The sequence below is a fragment of the Calonectris borealis genome, chromosome 9 (genome assembly GCF_964195595.1).
Source record: "Calonectris borealis chromosome 9, bCalBor7.hap1.2, whole genome shotgun sequence".
NCBI classification, from domain to species: Eukaryota; Metazoa; Chordata; class Aves; order Procellariiformes; family Procellariidae; genus Calonectris; species Calonectris borealis.
This window is the reverse complement of record NC_134320.1, coordinates 27,277,715-27,292,134: the sequence shown is the minus strand read 5'-3', so window position 1 is coordinate 27,292,134 and position 14,420 is coordinate 27,277,715. Positions and strand designations below refer to the sequence as shown.

General features: G+C 38.3%; 1 protein-coding gene across 2 annotated transcripts in view; it reads right to left on the bottom strand.

The window, feature by feature from the left end:
- PPM1L (protein phosphatase, Mg2+/Mn2+ dependent 1L) overlaps positions 1 to 14,420 on the bottom strand; it is a 108,073-nt gene that overhangs the window by 76,947 nt on the left and 16,706 nt on the right. The window contains exon 1 of one of the 2 annotated variants that reach the window (XM_075157451.1): positions 1,805 to 2,198. The exons of the other annotated variant lie outside the window; for it this stretch is intronic. The gene's annotated coding sequence lies outside the window, so the exon portion shown is untranslated. Of the gene's footprint in view, positions 1 to 1,804; positions 2,199 to 14,420 lie in introns of those variants that run through there. 2 annotated transcript variants of the gene reach the window in all.

Below are 14,420 nucleotides of genomic sequence, written 5' to 3'. Positions count from 1 at the left end.
AGCTTTCCTGCCTTCACACGGCAGGTTAGAAAACACTTGAGATGGTTTCAGGTTCCTCCTAAGAGGAGCTGGCACTCACAGTAACATTTTGAAACTTTAAACATATTGAAGAGGTTGACATACTAAACCTTTTAAAATAAGTAGGAAGAAACGTAATTACAAGAGGCATCTATTTAAGAAAGGCTGCATGCAGCCTTGTATTAGATTTACTACACATATGCAAACTTTTATCCTAATACTGTGTTTTATATGTTTATATGGCGTGATTTATTTTTGAACTTGTCGCCAACTTAAAAGGCAGTCCCTTGGCTCCTTTAAGAGGACTTTTCCAGATTACCCTTTTTTTGCAAAGTATTGCCATATTCTCAACAGCCAGAGAGACAGTTTAACAGAAAAGCAAAGAAATGAAGGAGGCAGTAGTGTTTTTCATTTGTAAGATTAAAAAAAGAAAAAACTTTTGATAATACATAATATTAATTAATTATATTTATTTAATATTAATGTTATCTGGGAGTATTTATTCCCAGACAGTTAGTTCCTTCAGTTTGATAGCATGAAAGGAAACTAGTTGATATGTAAACATAAAAACAACATAACATTTCAGCAGGAACAAGTATGCCAGGAGGAAATGTAGATTTTCATTAATCAACAGGAAACAGCAAAGACAGAGACTACCTCGCTAACCCACGCTGATGCCCTTCAGAAGCTATCCAACTATGACTACAAGGTTTTTAGCTGTGAGAGACGAGTTAAACATGAAGTGTTTTGTGCTCACAGGATAGACCTTGTTAAGAAAGGAAAGCTGAAATTGATACAATTGTGGAGAACGACATGGTCCTGTGATCATTTTTCAAATTTCTACTGGTTCCTAGGGAACTGCCTACATCACAGGCAGAGGATTTTATATTCTCTAAATAAAAAGGATCCACAGCCAAGTGGAAAGCCATGAAAGGATTCATTCCCAGATTGGGAATAAAGTCTTGTAGTTATTATGGAGCTTTATTTCACCACATAAGCCCAAAAGTGTTTGCTCTTCACATCCTGAAGCCACTCAACATTACAATTAAATGTCACTCGATAGTTTTCTACTCCTCACATTTTACTACCTATGGGAGAGCTAGTTTTTAATATTTTGTATCATTAAACATTTAGCTAGATACTTACATGGTCCTCAACCCTGTGATAGCTAATTTGTGCCCATCTGTCTTGAAATGATTAGGGCCTAATCTAGTGAATTCATTGGCCTTATATTAGACTCTTTCTGAATTATAATGATCAAACATCAGCAAAAGTACTGGAAGATGCTAGATATTATTGTGAGAGATGCTGATCCCCATAACAGAGATCTGCAAGAGGGAGACATACAGATCTGATGAAAGGAGTAGCAGGGTTGGCTCAGGTGTGGGAAATTCACTACAGTTACCTGGCACTGGCTGAATATTTAAATATTTATTTTTCTCCCAGTTCTGAAACACTGCAAATATGTCACTATATGCTTACCTCTCCCCAAAGCTCACCAGATGGTATTAGACTGTATGGGGATGTAACTAAAACATACCACTGGACCGAGTTACTCTGCAAACAAAAAGTCATGCCAAGATGAATTTATTCCCACCTTGTCTGAACACCTAGGTAAAAAACAGTTTTTAAACAAGGTATCTAACAACCAAAGCCCATTTCTGAATATTAATAATTAAATAAAAAGCTCTTTTATCAAAACAGCCAAGCCTGCCTCTGAGGGGGCTGACATTCCAGCAACAGAATAAGGAGGCAAAGAGAGCAAAAGCTTTGCAAGAACAATTACCTTCTATGACGACACCATGCAAGGCAGGCGGATTTTGGTTTTTTGCTATTTTTTGTTTCGCACACGTAATGCATTGTTCTTCTTTGCTTTCTTTCGTTTTACTCGCTGCACCCAAGCACAACTGCTGTCTACTGGGGAAGTGCCTGTGGTTTCTACAAAGAGATATATTTGTTCAGCTAACTGTGGGCCCAGAACTTCATCAAATTAGCAGAGCACTACTTACAGCTGATGACTCTATCTGGGTGATCTAATTAGAAATCCACAAAGTGTCACAGCACTGAAGACAATTCCCCACTCTCTTCCCATGTGAGAACTGCTGAACATGAAACAGCTGGATGCACAGTGAAAGTATTTCGCCTATACACAGAAAACTTTACAAAGAGCTAAAAAACAAGGAATTTATTCATTTGGCATTACATATAACAAATTTAACTACACTTTTTACCCCCTCCCTGATTGTGTTTCACATTTGTATTACTAAGTGATAAACTAATATAGCAAATCTAGCCAGGCAATGAATAATGACTTTTCCAGCAAAGGAATAAATCAGGACTCAATAGGCACAGACAGTTGTTGCTACAACAGTGAGCAGTTAATGTGCAAAGTTGACAAAAAAAGCAAAATATTTGAATATGTTTTGTAGCGGCTTTTAAAAAATATTATATTACTGTTAGTACCTATTTCTGTATCAGATCCTGTTCTCTAAACTGCCTTGAGTTCCTCTGTAAGGCTGCACACTCATCCTACAAAATCACAGACCACAATTCACCTGAATAAAACCAAAAAACCTCTTCCTAAGCCCACACAATTTGTGTAGAAATACTACACAGAGATAAGAACAAGGCAATGGGAATCCAGGACTCTTTCCCAGCAGGAAAAGAAAAGCAGGACAGTACTCCATACAAGACATGAGCTGGATCTGAGCATAGATCCAAGACCAGCAGTCTTAGGAGCTCAACCAGAGAGGAGGAGGACTCAGTATTAACAACATGTCTAGAAAAATAATGGAGCCAAGACCATATTAATGACGGGGAATGGACCGGAGAAAGTGCACCACTATTTTGTTTGCAGCAGTCATACTTACTAACCGGCTGGGAAACACCACCACAAAAAAAGACAAGACACACCTTCTCCGAGGAAATTGATGAGCATGTGTCAAGGTGTTGCAAAATTTAGCCCTCAGATATATAGAATGTCAGTCAAGGAAATTATAATAGTAACAGTGATAGACGATCAGGACTTGGCCATGAACACTGACATCTTAGCTCGGAGAGAACAGAGGGTGAAATTTGCACATTTTACCTTTAGCGGTAGAAGAAGACAAAGAAGGGCCGAGAGGACAGCTTCCAGGGACTCTCCCAGAATAGGGGGAGAGAAAGATTAAGGAAAAAAAAAAAAAAAGTGCTGAAAAAGAAGTATGAAAGAGAGGAAGGAGATAACCTAGGGCCCAGGAAAAGATGAGACATAAAAGCAGCGGGAGGTCTAAACTCTAAGTCAGCTAGGGTCACAACATCAGCAGTAGCTACAAGGAAGATCACAGAGCCTGAAGTTTTAGGAAGAAAGATGCTGGTAAGGATAATTTGCAAAATTCGCATAAAACCGTGAATGAGAATACTGAAATTGAATATAAGTTTTTGCTATAAAAATAACTGTACAAAAATCGGGCTAAAGACTGGACCACAGCAGTGAAGGAAAGCTAAATGAAAATGAATCATCTGATTTGTTTTTCCTCTTATGTTAAAGATAGCAACTATTTTCAGTATCCCCCTGTTTAAGGTACAGAGCGTTTGTGGGAACAGCCCTACGCACCAGAAGACAGGCAGGTCCATCATAAATATCAACTTCGGAGGGACCACTAGGCAGGAAATGGGATCCCGGGAAGCGTGGGAAGCGTGCTTTGAAACCTTAGGAGCAGTATCTGAAGGTTACTCCATATTCTTCACACCCTTTAATCTCTAACAGCAGGCTTTGTTGAGACATAGAGGTTAAAGAATACGGAGCATTGTTGACTCAGGTGTGATAGAATAGTGTCAAAATAAAAGTAGTGAAAGGAGCTCAGCAAGTGTTTCTGAGGACTGCTCATCCCTTCGGACAGCTCTTTAGGTGCTCCATTAGTATTAGCATTTACCTACCTGGCACACGGTCCTTCTCTAGTGTGGCAGACACGTTGCAAAATTATCTTAGACAGTGTTGCGATGGGACAAGATAAGCTTGCAGGGGGCAACACTCAAGTTCGACTGTCTTAGTTCCACCAGAAGAATGAACTCGTACCTATCAGGTCAGGGCTTTGTTTTAAGCTGTTCCCCAGCATGGCAATGCTATAGCTCCAAGGTGGCCTGAAAAAGCCAACAGGCTGTCATATCAAATGAGTATTTCAATTCTTAGCATTAGGACTTTTGCCTCTTCCAGAGGACAGCATGCTCCACCCGTACTAACCGACAGCAGCAAATGGATGACAAATACATATCTCTAAATACAGCACTAGAAACAGTTTCTTCTCTACTGAAATTTTCAGACACGTTTATAGCACTCAGGATTTTTTTGCAACTGTTAGAACAGTTTTCATAAATGTAATTCAGTTCCTATGCCTAGAGTCACTATTTCATTACTGGTGCTCTAGCAACGTGGTTTAATCCCTCACTCTCCAAATTCTTTATAAAATTATATGCTTACAACATATTGTATTCCCAGAAGGCTTAAATGGAAAAATAAAAAAACCTAGTTTCTTTAGGCCCTGGAAAGAAAATTTATAAAACTACAATAATAAAACCACACTATTATTTCTAGAATAGTGTACTTTGGAGTGTAATTGATTTTTCAGGGAATCAATTGTAAAACTGGAGGTTCATTATTTGTTATCTTAACCTCTCCAAAACATTGGCTTCATATCAGGTTGAATGAATTCTAAGAAAATAGCAACTCTAATTTAAAATCTCTCTTTAAGTCTTTACAATTGTAAAGTATTTATAATTTTCACCCCTCAAATTTGTCATCTGAAGCAGTTTTCAGCACGTACAGGGATTCTTATCAAGTTATTTATCTATTTCTCCCTCACTAACAGCTTGACTACCTTATGTCATACAACACGGATTTAACACAAAGACACCTCTTTTGTGGCTGGTACTCAACAAAGAGAAGTGCAAAGTCTTTTTTATTGTGTTCACTGCTATTTCCACAAGCTCTTCTACAGATTAAATGGTGATAAAGCAATACTCCTATGCTTTGTCATAGGTCTCTCTTCAAATTGTTTTAAAACAAAGTAAGAAGAGACATTCAGCTTTACTTTTATAAACATAATAAGCAACTTTTTTCCCTTTCAAAGTTACATTCGCACTTACTTATTTGTGGACTGGCAGTGATCTGGACTGGACCTCGCATGCTCCCTGAGCTAAATATTTGTAATGTAGAGAGACAGTGCAATCTATTTGGGGGAAAAAACTTTAGCCTCCAAAACTTGATGCATCGATGTCATTGCTGGTTTAAAATTGTCAGCACTGGCCTAAAGAGACTTCCTGGAGTGCAGATGAGGCAGATAAACAAACCCAGCAAATACTGTGCTCTGAAGTGGGAATAACGTAGCATTTTAAGAAATCCATCTGCTGAGCTGTTTAAAACCTTTTCACCATACACTTTTGCCATATCTGGCAGGATTAACAACCACACTTCTCTTAAGAGATGTGTAGGAAAAATTTAAAACAATATTATTTATGTAACTCATGATGATTTTCAAGTGAACTTGTTAGATGCGGAACATTTATTTTCCTGGCTGAATTTTTGAACTGACACTGCCAAATAGGCAAGAACTTTTACGGAGACACAAATCTTAATCTTGAACCAAACACCGTTGCTCTGGGATGCCGCAACTGTCGCTAACAACAGTCTGAGGCCGTCAACAAAAGAGGGATGTTTCTCCTATCGTAATGACCTCTGCGATTTGAACCCTCATCATCACTGGCAGACAGGAAGATGAACACCCATCTTACACTACAGCAAATGGTATTTTAAAAGTAATTTGTAAACATTGCTCCTCTTCAACTCGTTTCTGAACTTATTTTTTTTAGTCTTCCATTTAGAAATGTTATTAAAGCACAAATTAAGAACAGCCTGCATTTTCTCCAGTACCATATAATTTACAAATAGAATAATCTTAAATGCATTGTGTCTTTTTTTATTTTAAAATTTTAATTATGTCCCTTTTATTTTGCTCTTCCTGATCTTAGTCATAGTTCTGAAGCAATCAGAAATATTTAGTATCAGTTACTAAACTATGGTTGCTCATCCATGTAACACAGACTGATTCCACTGAAGAGACAGACCGTATTAACCACACTTAAACAGATGAAAATACACCTTACAAAGACCCATCCTAGACAATTACTCAGTTTAAAAATAAACAAACCCCAAACCAATCATTGAATAGCTTTAGTCCCTTGGGTCTGAAACCCATCAGATCAGAGCTACCACTCAGTTCCCTTTGCCATAGAGGAGTAAAACTAATTAACCCACCTTTATTACTACAAGAAAATGTAGTGTTTAAGGCCTTATTTATAAAACTTACAGCTATTGTTAGATAATCTTGGACTTTTCTCTCTAATTTTTGCTATACCGAAGAGACAACACAAAGCAAACATCAAATGGAACACCTACTTTTACATTAAAGGAATTAAAAATTAATAAATATGGCTGATGCCAAAGAGGTCAAGATGCACAAAAGCCCATTTGGAATCACACATTTTCGATTACAAAATGAAAATAAACCGTAACACTGAGAATCTGTGAAATGCAGTCAATGAGGCCAAGATAATGAAAGCTACCTTACTAAACAAATGTAATAATACGTAATTTGAGTAAGATTGAAATTTACTGATATGTTAGGTAGCACCTGAGCTCTAGCTTCAACTCCTAACTAAATTTATAGCAATATCACAGTCAGGTAAACAAAAAAAAAGGAGTAATACCTATATACAGAGTACAGGATACTATGTGTTTTGCAACTAGATCATGTAAAAATGATGGAATAATATGGCACAGATTTTATTTATTGATTATTTGGGAGTTTATCACCATCACTTTGCTTTAGAGCTGAACCAGATGCATAGTGGCCTGGCACAGAAAAAACACCATCTACACTCCCTCATCCTTTGCTGTGTGGAACTCATTTATCCCCAGTAACTCCTATTCCAACCACTGGTGTGGAGACAGTCCCTTTTCTCTTCTAGCGACACAGTTTTTCTAGGAACACATTGCTCCATTTTAGCCGCCTTCTGTCTGTAAAAGGTTACTGCTTACTTCACAAGACCATCGCTGAGAATAAAACATTTGTTAACGTTAAGAATGCTGCACAAATTCAAAAGAGACAGAGAACAGCTTTCTTTTAACCAGAGCAGTGGTTTCAGTATATAAGATTTAGTTTAATATGGGAGACACGCACACATCGAAGGAGGTATTTCATAGAGAAGGCGTCTGCAAGCCGGTTTTAAGAGACCCCAGAACTGCCTGCTTATGGCACATCACTTGAGTTTCTATGGACTTCATGACAGGTTGCCTAGAGTCAGTGCCAGGAGACCTGTGTATCTTTTCCAACTGAATTTATGGAGCTCAAAATATAAAGGCTTTGCAATGCTATATTTTACTTGCCTTTTAATGGCTGGAAGGAGGGAAGTGCTTTTACTGCTGCTGCCAAGATTCTTCAGCTCCAAAAGTGCAGCAGCTACTTTTAGATCAGAGAGTCCTCAGATTCAACCCCCACGAAGTTTCTTCTCTATATATTATGTCTGTTTTGGAGCGTTGTAATGCTGTTAACTCTGTAATGAATATTAATATAGCCTTTGGGGAGATTTGTTCTGTCTCTACTATGCCTCGCGTAATATGAAGCACTTTTAAATCTGCAATAACAGTTTATCATATCAGAGACAAGTAATTCATTGTACCCCAGAACAATGGATGCACACACAAACCCATGCACTCAAACACCACCTTAATTACCTCTCCTGCCTTCTTCCCACAAAATATATTCTTTCGCAAGACATGAACTATGGCTGGCTTCTGCTGCTGTAGTTTAAAAAAAAACATGCAGGAAAGCAGCACTGCTAGTCTCCCACACCGCTGTAACATTTCTAAAGAATTGATTACTTCCCCCATAGCTTCCCAGACTGACTCAAAACCACAAGCAGTTTAATGTCCAAAACCAGAGAAACAAAAAAAAAAAAAGAATACAGCAAGTGGTCAGCAGTGAATACCTGTGACACCAAGGCTGGAAGAGCTAAGCTAATCTTCAGAGGCAGTGAAGGGTTTGAAAAGGAATAGGAAAAATACTTCTAACGAGACACAGGTGTAAAAACCACACTGGAAGATTGGGGCGGGGGTAGGAAACTGCAGAGAGTGAGTCACAGAAATACTTGAAGATTGCCCGAAGGAGCCTAACCTGTAGCACTGCCCTTGCAAAGAAAACCAGGTTCATGTCATGTTTACACAGAAAAACAAGTGCTTGAAACGACAACGTTTGTGCACTGAAACCCAGCTAAGTGGTGGTCCCTGCCCCACGTCCCCCTTCCTCCCTTCCCGCGGGCTCCAGGTTAGCTCACGCCTGTAGATACCAGCTGGAAAAAAACAGCTTCTGCCAATTTAGCTTCCTGAAGCAGCTCCTGACAGTCAGTGAAGCGTCAGGCAGGAGGAACGCAAGGTCGGGGCAGCAGCGAGGGGAAACAGCCTCTTTTAGATCAGCTTGACACCCCGAACCCACATCCTGGCTACTTCTGCTAAGCAACTTACTGTTTAGCAAATGAGCTGCGATACGTGCACCTCGGCAAGAAGTAAAAACCACCTTTGTAGTCTCAGTCATTTATTATCAGTAATAAATTAATGTATTTTTTACTTTAGAGAGAAGCAGCAGTGAGCACAAGCACAGCTGGGTGCTGTGGCCGAGGAAAGAAGCTGCAACTGGTGCTCCCTTGCACTGCCTGCACTCACCCAGGGTCAGATCTCGATGAGGACCGGCTGATAGCTTTGAACTAGTTGGTTGGCTTTAGCTAATTTCACTGGATAGAACAGACAGCTTCTTAGATAAAGTACACTCATCTCAGTGGAGAAGCTCCGCAGGGTTTTATTTTGCTTGCTTGTTTGTTTACTGTGATATAGCAGGCTATAAACAACAAAAGCAAACCCCACAGAAACACACATCTTTTGGCTTAGAGAGCTATCGCCAACCTAGCTGCATAAAACAACCTCATTTCAATTCAATCGGCTGACAAGGTGCTGGGTTTTTATTAGGACAGTACCCAGGGGGGACTGTGGAATTAGGAATGCCCCCCTTTTTTTTTTTTTTAGCACAGTGAAGCTGTAGAGGAAGCAAAGTCCATGGAGAGTTAATTTAACAGTGAGGCAGAAAACTTTTAACTGCAGTGTTTCGAGTGTCCAGAAAAAGAAGAAAACAAGTAGGGTAGGCAGAAGGCAGCTATGCCAGTTAAAAGGGTAGGTAGGACACCCTACGCTAGAGGATTTTTAAGACCTGTATGTTGATGCAAAGTAATTTAGTGCAAACAAATTAAATGTCAATCTACCGGAACCTCTGCATAGAGATGAGCCTTAAGAAAATACAGGCTGCAGTCTGTGGAAGACTGGCTAGAGCTATTTTTGATGAGCTTGGAAAGAAACCTACTCTGTGACTCTAAATCCAAAGGAGGAACCTATACATATGGCAAATTTCCTGACGATACCTGGGGTAACTTCAGACAGTATTACTCACTGCAGATCAGTGCTTTTTACACTGCATCCAGTAACTGAACTGTTCTACAGCAATTGTTTTTTTTTCTTCTTTTTAAAGAAGGTACAACATACTCCACTAAAAAAGCCACCAAAATACATGTATTTACCATATTAAAGGTTTTCTAAAGACTTCAGACAAATGTTTTAACACAAAAATTCAGAATTATCTTTCCACTAGTTTAACAGCATTCCTGCTGCAGGTGTTTCTCAAAGACAGAGAACACCAAGTCCAGCTGAAAGGCAAAGGACTCTGAGATACTCTTCATGACGCTGGCACTGCTCTCTCATGCTGATTGCTACCACATCTGCCTGTTTTCCACATCTACATCTCTAAAAAGCTAAGTCTAGTGCAGATTTTTTGATCAGCTGGAAATATGTAACTCTCAAACCATTTCCTCAGGTTTTCTTAAAAAAAAAACCCAAACCATAGGGCTAATCAGAATCTGTTAAATATTTTAAGTGCACCTGTTAAAATAACATTTTCATGAAGCTTTCATTCACAGAGTTCAATTCTGTTTATTAGTAACTAACTTGTTGACGGGGCCAAGAACTGCTAAATCAAAGCAAATTTCCCATTGTGCCCCCTGAAACTGCTTGGTGCCCTCCAGGCTTCAGCAGAATAGCAGTTTGCATTTTGGACTTTCCTCTACTTCATTCTTGCCACAATGGCATCTGAATTTAGCATGAAATCTAAGTGAACTATTGCCAGTTTTTGCTGTGTCTTATGCAAAAAAAGTCTTACGCAAACATTTTATGCCCAATATCACACTGAGGATTTTTATTTCTGCATTTGAAGACTCACTTGTGAGCAGGTGTATGCGCATATGTATTTGTGTATAAATACATGTATCTGACATCTGACTAGCAGACTAAATCAGAAGACATACAACCTAAGAAAGCTGACCGATAAATTTCTTCTAACACTTAGACATTTAACCAGCATCTACTGGTTAGGATGTTCCCTCTGTCCAGACACCGCATCTCTAACTGAACAGCAGAAGGGTTATTGTAGGCACACAGGCTTGTCACAGAGAAAGAACTAGGCTGCATTTACTTATGCCATTTGTGGTAAAAGAATTGTGGCCTTTCTGATAAGACAAAGCAAGGACCCTTTCTTGGAAAACATTTATTTATATATTATAAAATCCTGCCTTGGAAGAAATATATATTTAATTTCATGTATATTTAAGAGTACCAACTGGATCTTAATGCATCACAAAGAAAGAAAATGTTCCTCCTTGCAAGGGTGGTTACTTGTGACCATCGCTTGAATATGTTGTCACATATTCAAGACACTGTATGGAGTTAAGTGTTCCTAGAATATGGTAATACATTTTCTCCTGATTACAAACAGACGATGAGGGCTGTACACTTCGGTGCAGTTTTTTATGTAGGAGAAAGCAAAAAGCAGGTGGGGAATAACATCACGTTAATTCAGACAGGCAAGAGCAGCTAGCAACAGACCGCATCCGAGAGACATCCTGCTACAGACATCTTACATAGCTAGATAAAATCTCGAACTGGAAAATATTCAAATTAAACAGTATGCATGAAAAAATTAGCACATTTATAGGTGTTTGGAAGTCAGTATTGTACTGGGAGGCCAGAGTAACTTCACAGCTGGGGAATTCATAGCCATGACCACTCCTGCAAAGATTCATCAACTCCTGCCAGCTCTGCCCACTGACTGGAGATTTTCCATGTGCAGAAGTCTTTTTATAACATCTTGAACTTCAGCGTTTGACCTCTATTTTGAAATGTCTTTATCCTACGCAGTCACCCAATAGATTTTGCAAACAAATAGGTGTTTGTGTCACAGGACAAATTAGATCATTGTAAGTAATTAGACAACATTTATCAGTTCCTTTTTCTCTGTTGTAGCTATGGATAATATTTTGACTATTATTTCTTCTCCTTTATTGAACTGCTGAGCACTGAAAAAACCTGCTTGTGTCCAGTCAAAATACTGTCAAATTACAGATCAGTGCTGTTTCAACTTCTGTTTTTGCTTCTACGAAAAAAATAAGATGAATTCAAACTATTTCAAGTTCTTTCCCCAGACAGACTTGCTCTGTTAGCAAGTGTCCTTCAGTTTGTATCACAGCTGTAATGGTCATTCCCAAAAAGTGTATTTCCATGTCTCCCAATCTTAGAATAAGATGTTTTCTTGCAACACAGCTGCTCAGTTGATAAATTAAAAAAATAGCCCCATCTTCAGCATAGAAGAGTCTTCCAACCAGAAGTACACTGCTGCACAATTTCTGCAAAGTAGTTCAGAAATTCAAAAAAATAATAATCATATGTTTTTGGCACAGTAAATTAGAATCGAATTCAGACTGAAAAGCTGTAGTTATTAGAGATTAACAGCCTTTATAATATGGCAAAAGTTCCTCTTCTTTTCTACCTTCGCTCAATATGTAAAGAATCGAAAGTCAGTTTTTCAAACTTAACTTTTCAAAAAGAGAATGTGCACTGAACTCTGGAGGACAGAATTGCAATCAATATTTACGACGGGATGGTCATTACCTCAAAACCAGACTAACGCATTACAGGACTGAGGAAGATCAAATAATCACAGAGCACGAGTATGACTATATCCAGATTTTAAAAGTGCATTATTTCTCTAAAGAGAAGTCATATATTAAGATGGGATTCATTTAAGATGGGAAAAATAAATCCAATAATAAACACAAAAATTATTTTAAAGGATCATGTTTACAACAGATACTCAAAATATTTTGAAAGCAAAATCTGGTTTCCACAATGAAAGAATTAGTGAAACGTGTTTTTGTATACCACCACTCCATTTCAATGGCAGATATAATATACATAGCAAATGCTCAACCTCTGACATGCTAACACAGTTTTACGGAGGTACTAAAGAAACGTTTCCTATTTTTTCACTTGGAACAATTTAAAATAACAAATCTTCATGACCCTCTTGACTAACAGAGACCTAAACACCAATAATGCTCACAGATTCTTCTTCATCTTCTAGATGGTCTATCTTAACTTCTCCATTCCCGACATTTGGCTCTGATAAATTTTGTCGATGAGCAGCTGTAGCCTTCGAATAGCAAATTTTCAGTGAGACCTCTTGCTCTTTTTCAGTTGGTGAAATATCACAATGTTTCCTTCAAGTATTCTTATCTTTTTGCTAAAGAAATCTCCACCTTTTCTTTAAGATGGAAGAAAACTTTGTTAATTGGGTTCTCTTTCATACTTTACACGCATTTCATGGCCTGTTTTCCTATATTAGCACACTCAGTTCAACAGTCTTTGAATGAGTTCCCGCAGAGCGAGACTGCTGTCCACCCAAGGCGTTCCCTTGACATAATACATAGTTGTCATTCCAGCCATCTTCTGTCAGCCAAACAAGGACTGAAAACACCATCTGGGAGAATCACGAGAGGACGTACTACTAGTCCTGTACATCCTAACAAAAAGCTTGATATAACTGCACAACGCTGCAGTTCTTATCCTCTTTTTGCTCTTCCTCATCTCTTTCCTTACATACTTGCACACACTAAATCTTTTCTTTTTTGGTCTCACAAGTTCTGTTTCCTTTTCATCTAGATGAATGTCTTGCAACTAAAGAAGTCTTGAGAACTTTAATCTGCAGTGGGAAGGGCAGCAGTCGCATCAGGATTACAATCAGGGAGCGATGAATTATTCAACCAATACAAATCTACAATTTTTACTGTATGGACAATTTAAAAAATTTATGAACTTCACTTTTAGGGCAGTGTTAAACAACCTTTATGAAGTGGGAGCAAAAAGTCCCTCCAACAAACTCTCTAATCACCTCCTTTGTTAAATCCAGTCTGCATTGACAGCAAGGATTATAGACTAACCATCTCCTTCCTACAGTCAAATCACAAGCAAGTTGTATACTATGAGCAATGAAAGGAAAATGGCATTGATATTAAACATATACGCATGTAATAACAGATTTCATTTTAAATAAGATCCCTCTCAGCTGTCAATAAACCTCTATTAAATACACTTCCAGGGTATGAAATCTTTATGGTTATTATCTGCTTTCAATTTAAAAAGAACAGTAACATTTTGGAGTCTGACCTCCTACTGTTTACGTACGCACTATGACCAAACACGCAGAACGTTTCTCCCCACGCTTGATTCATTAAATAAGTATGTATGTAAATTCCTTGTCCAGAAAAAAAGAAGCATTACTAACTCTGATGACATGCAGATATAGTGCTGGATAGTGCTTTGCAAGCTTACCTATTCATGTTTCAAAACCAGATTGTCAAGTTCAGATTGGAATTTAGTTTTCAAGACAGGATATGAGGATTTAAAGTCTCTACTTAAAAAGCTGTATATAAAATAATAAAACCTAATATCCATAGAATGAATAATTAGTACTAAATTCTCTCATATAGCAGAATCTGAAACAGCACTTTTATCTTCTTTTACTAGCTAGAAATCCCAATTCCATCCTAATGAACAACGATCTGGTTTCATGCACAAATACCAAGTATTAACTCCTGCAACAGCTAACAAATATTTCCTTTAAGCAGTTAAACATTTCAACTTTGTTGCTGGGAAAAATGAAGAGGAATTAAGTAGGTCTGGTGGAGACTGCAGAAGATATATTTATACTGAAGATAATCTATACTACTGTGCTGAATTTTAAATAGCTTCTTTGCGTATTGCTAGCATGTGGTTGTTGTAAGATGGAGACCCATGCAGGCTAACTTTACACACCTTTATTCAGTCTCAAAGAGTGCTGCAACAGCTGCACAAGCCATGGGACTCAAGCTAGTTCAAACAAGCTTGCACATGCCACAGTCACAGCGGTGTCGGTGATACAGGCATGCCTTAGTCTCCA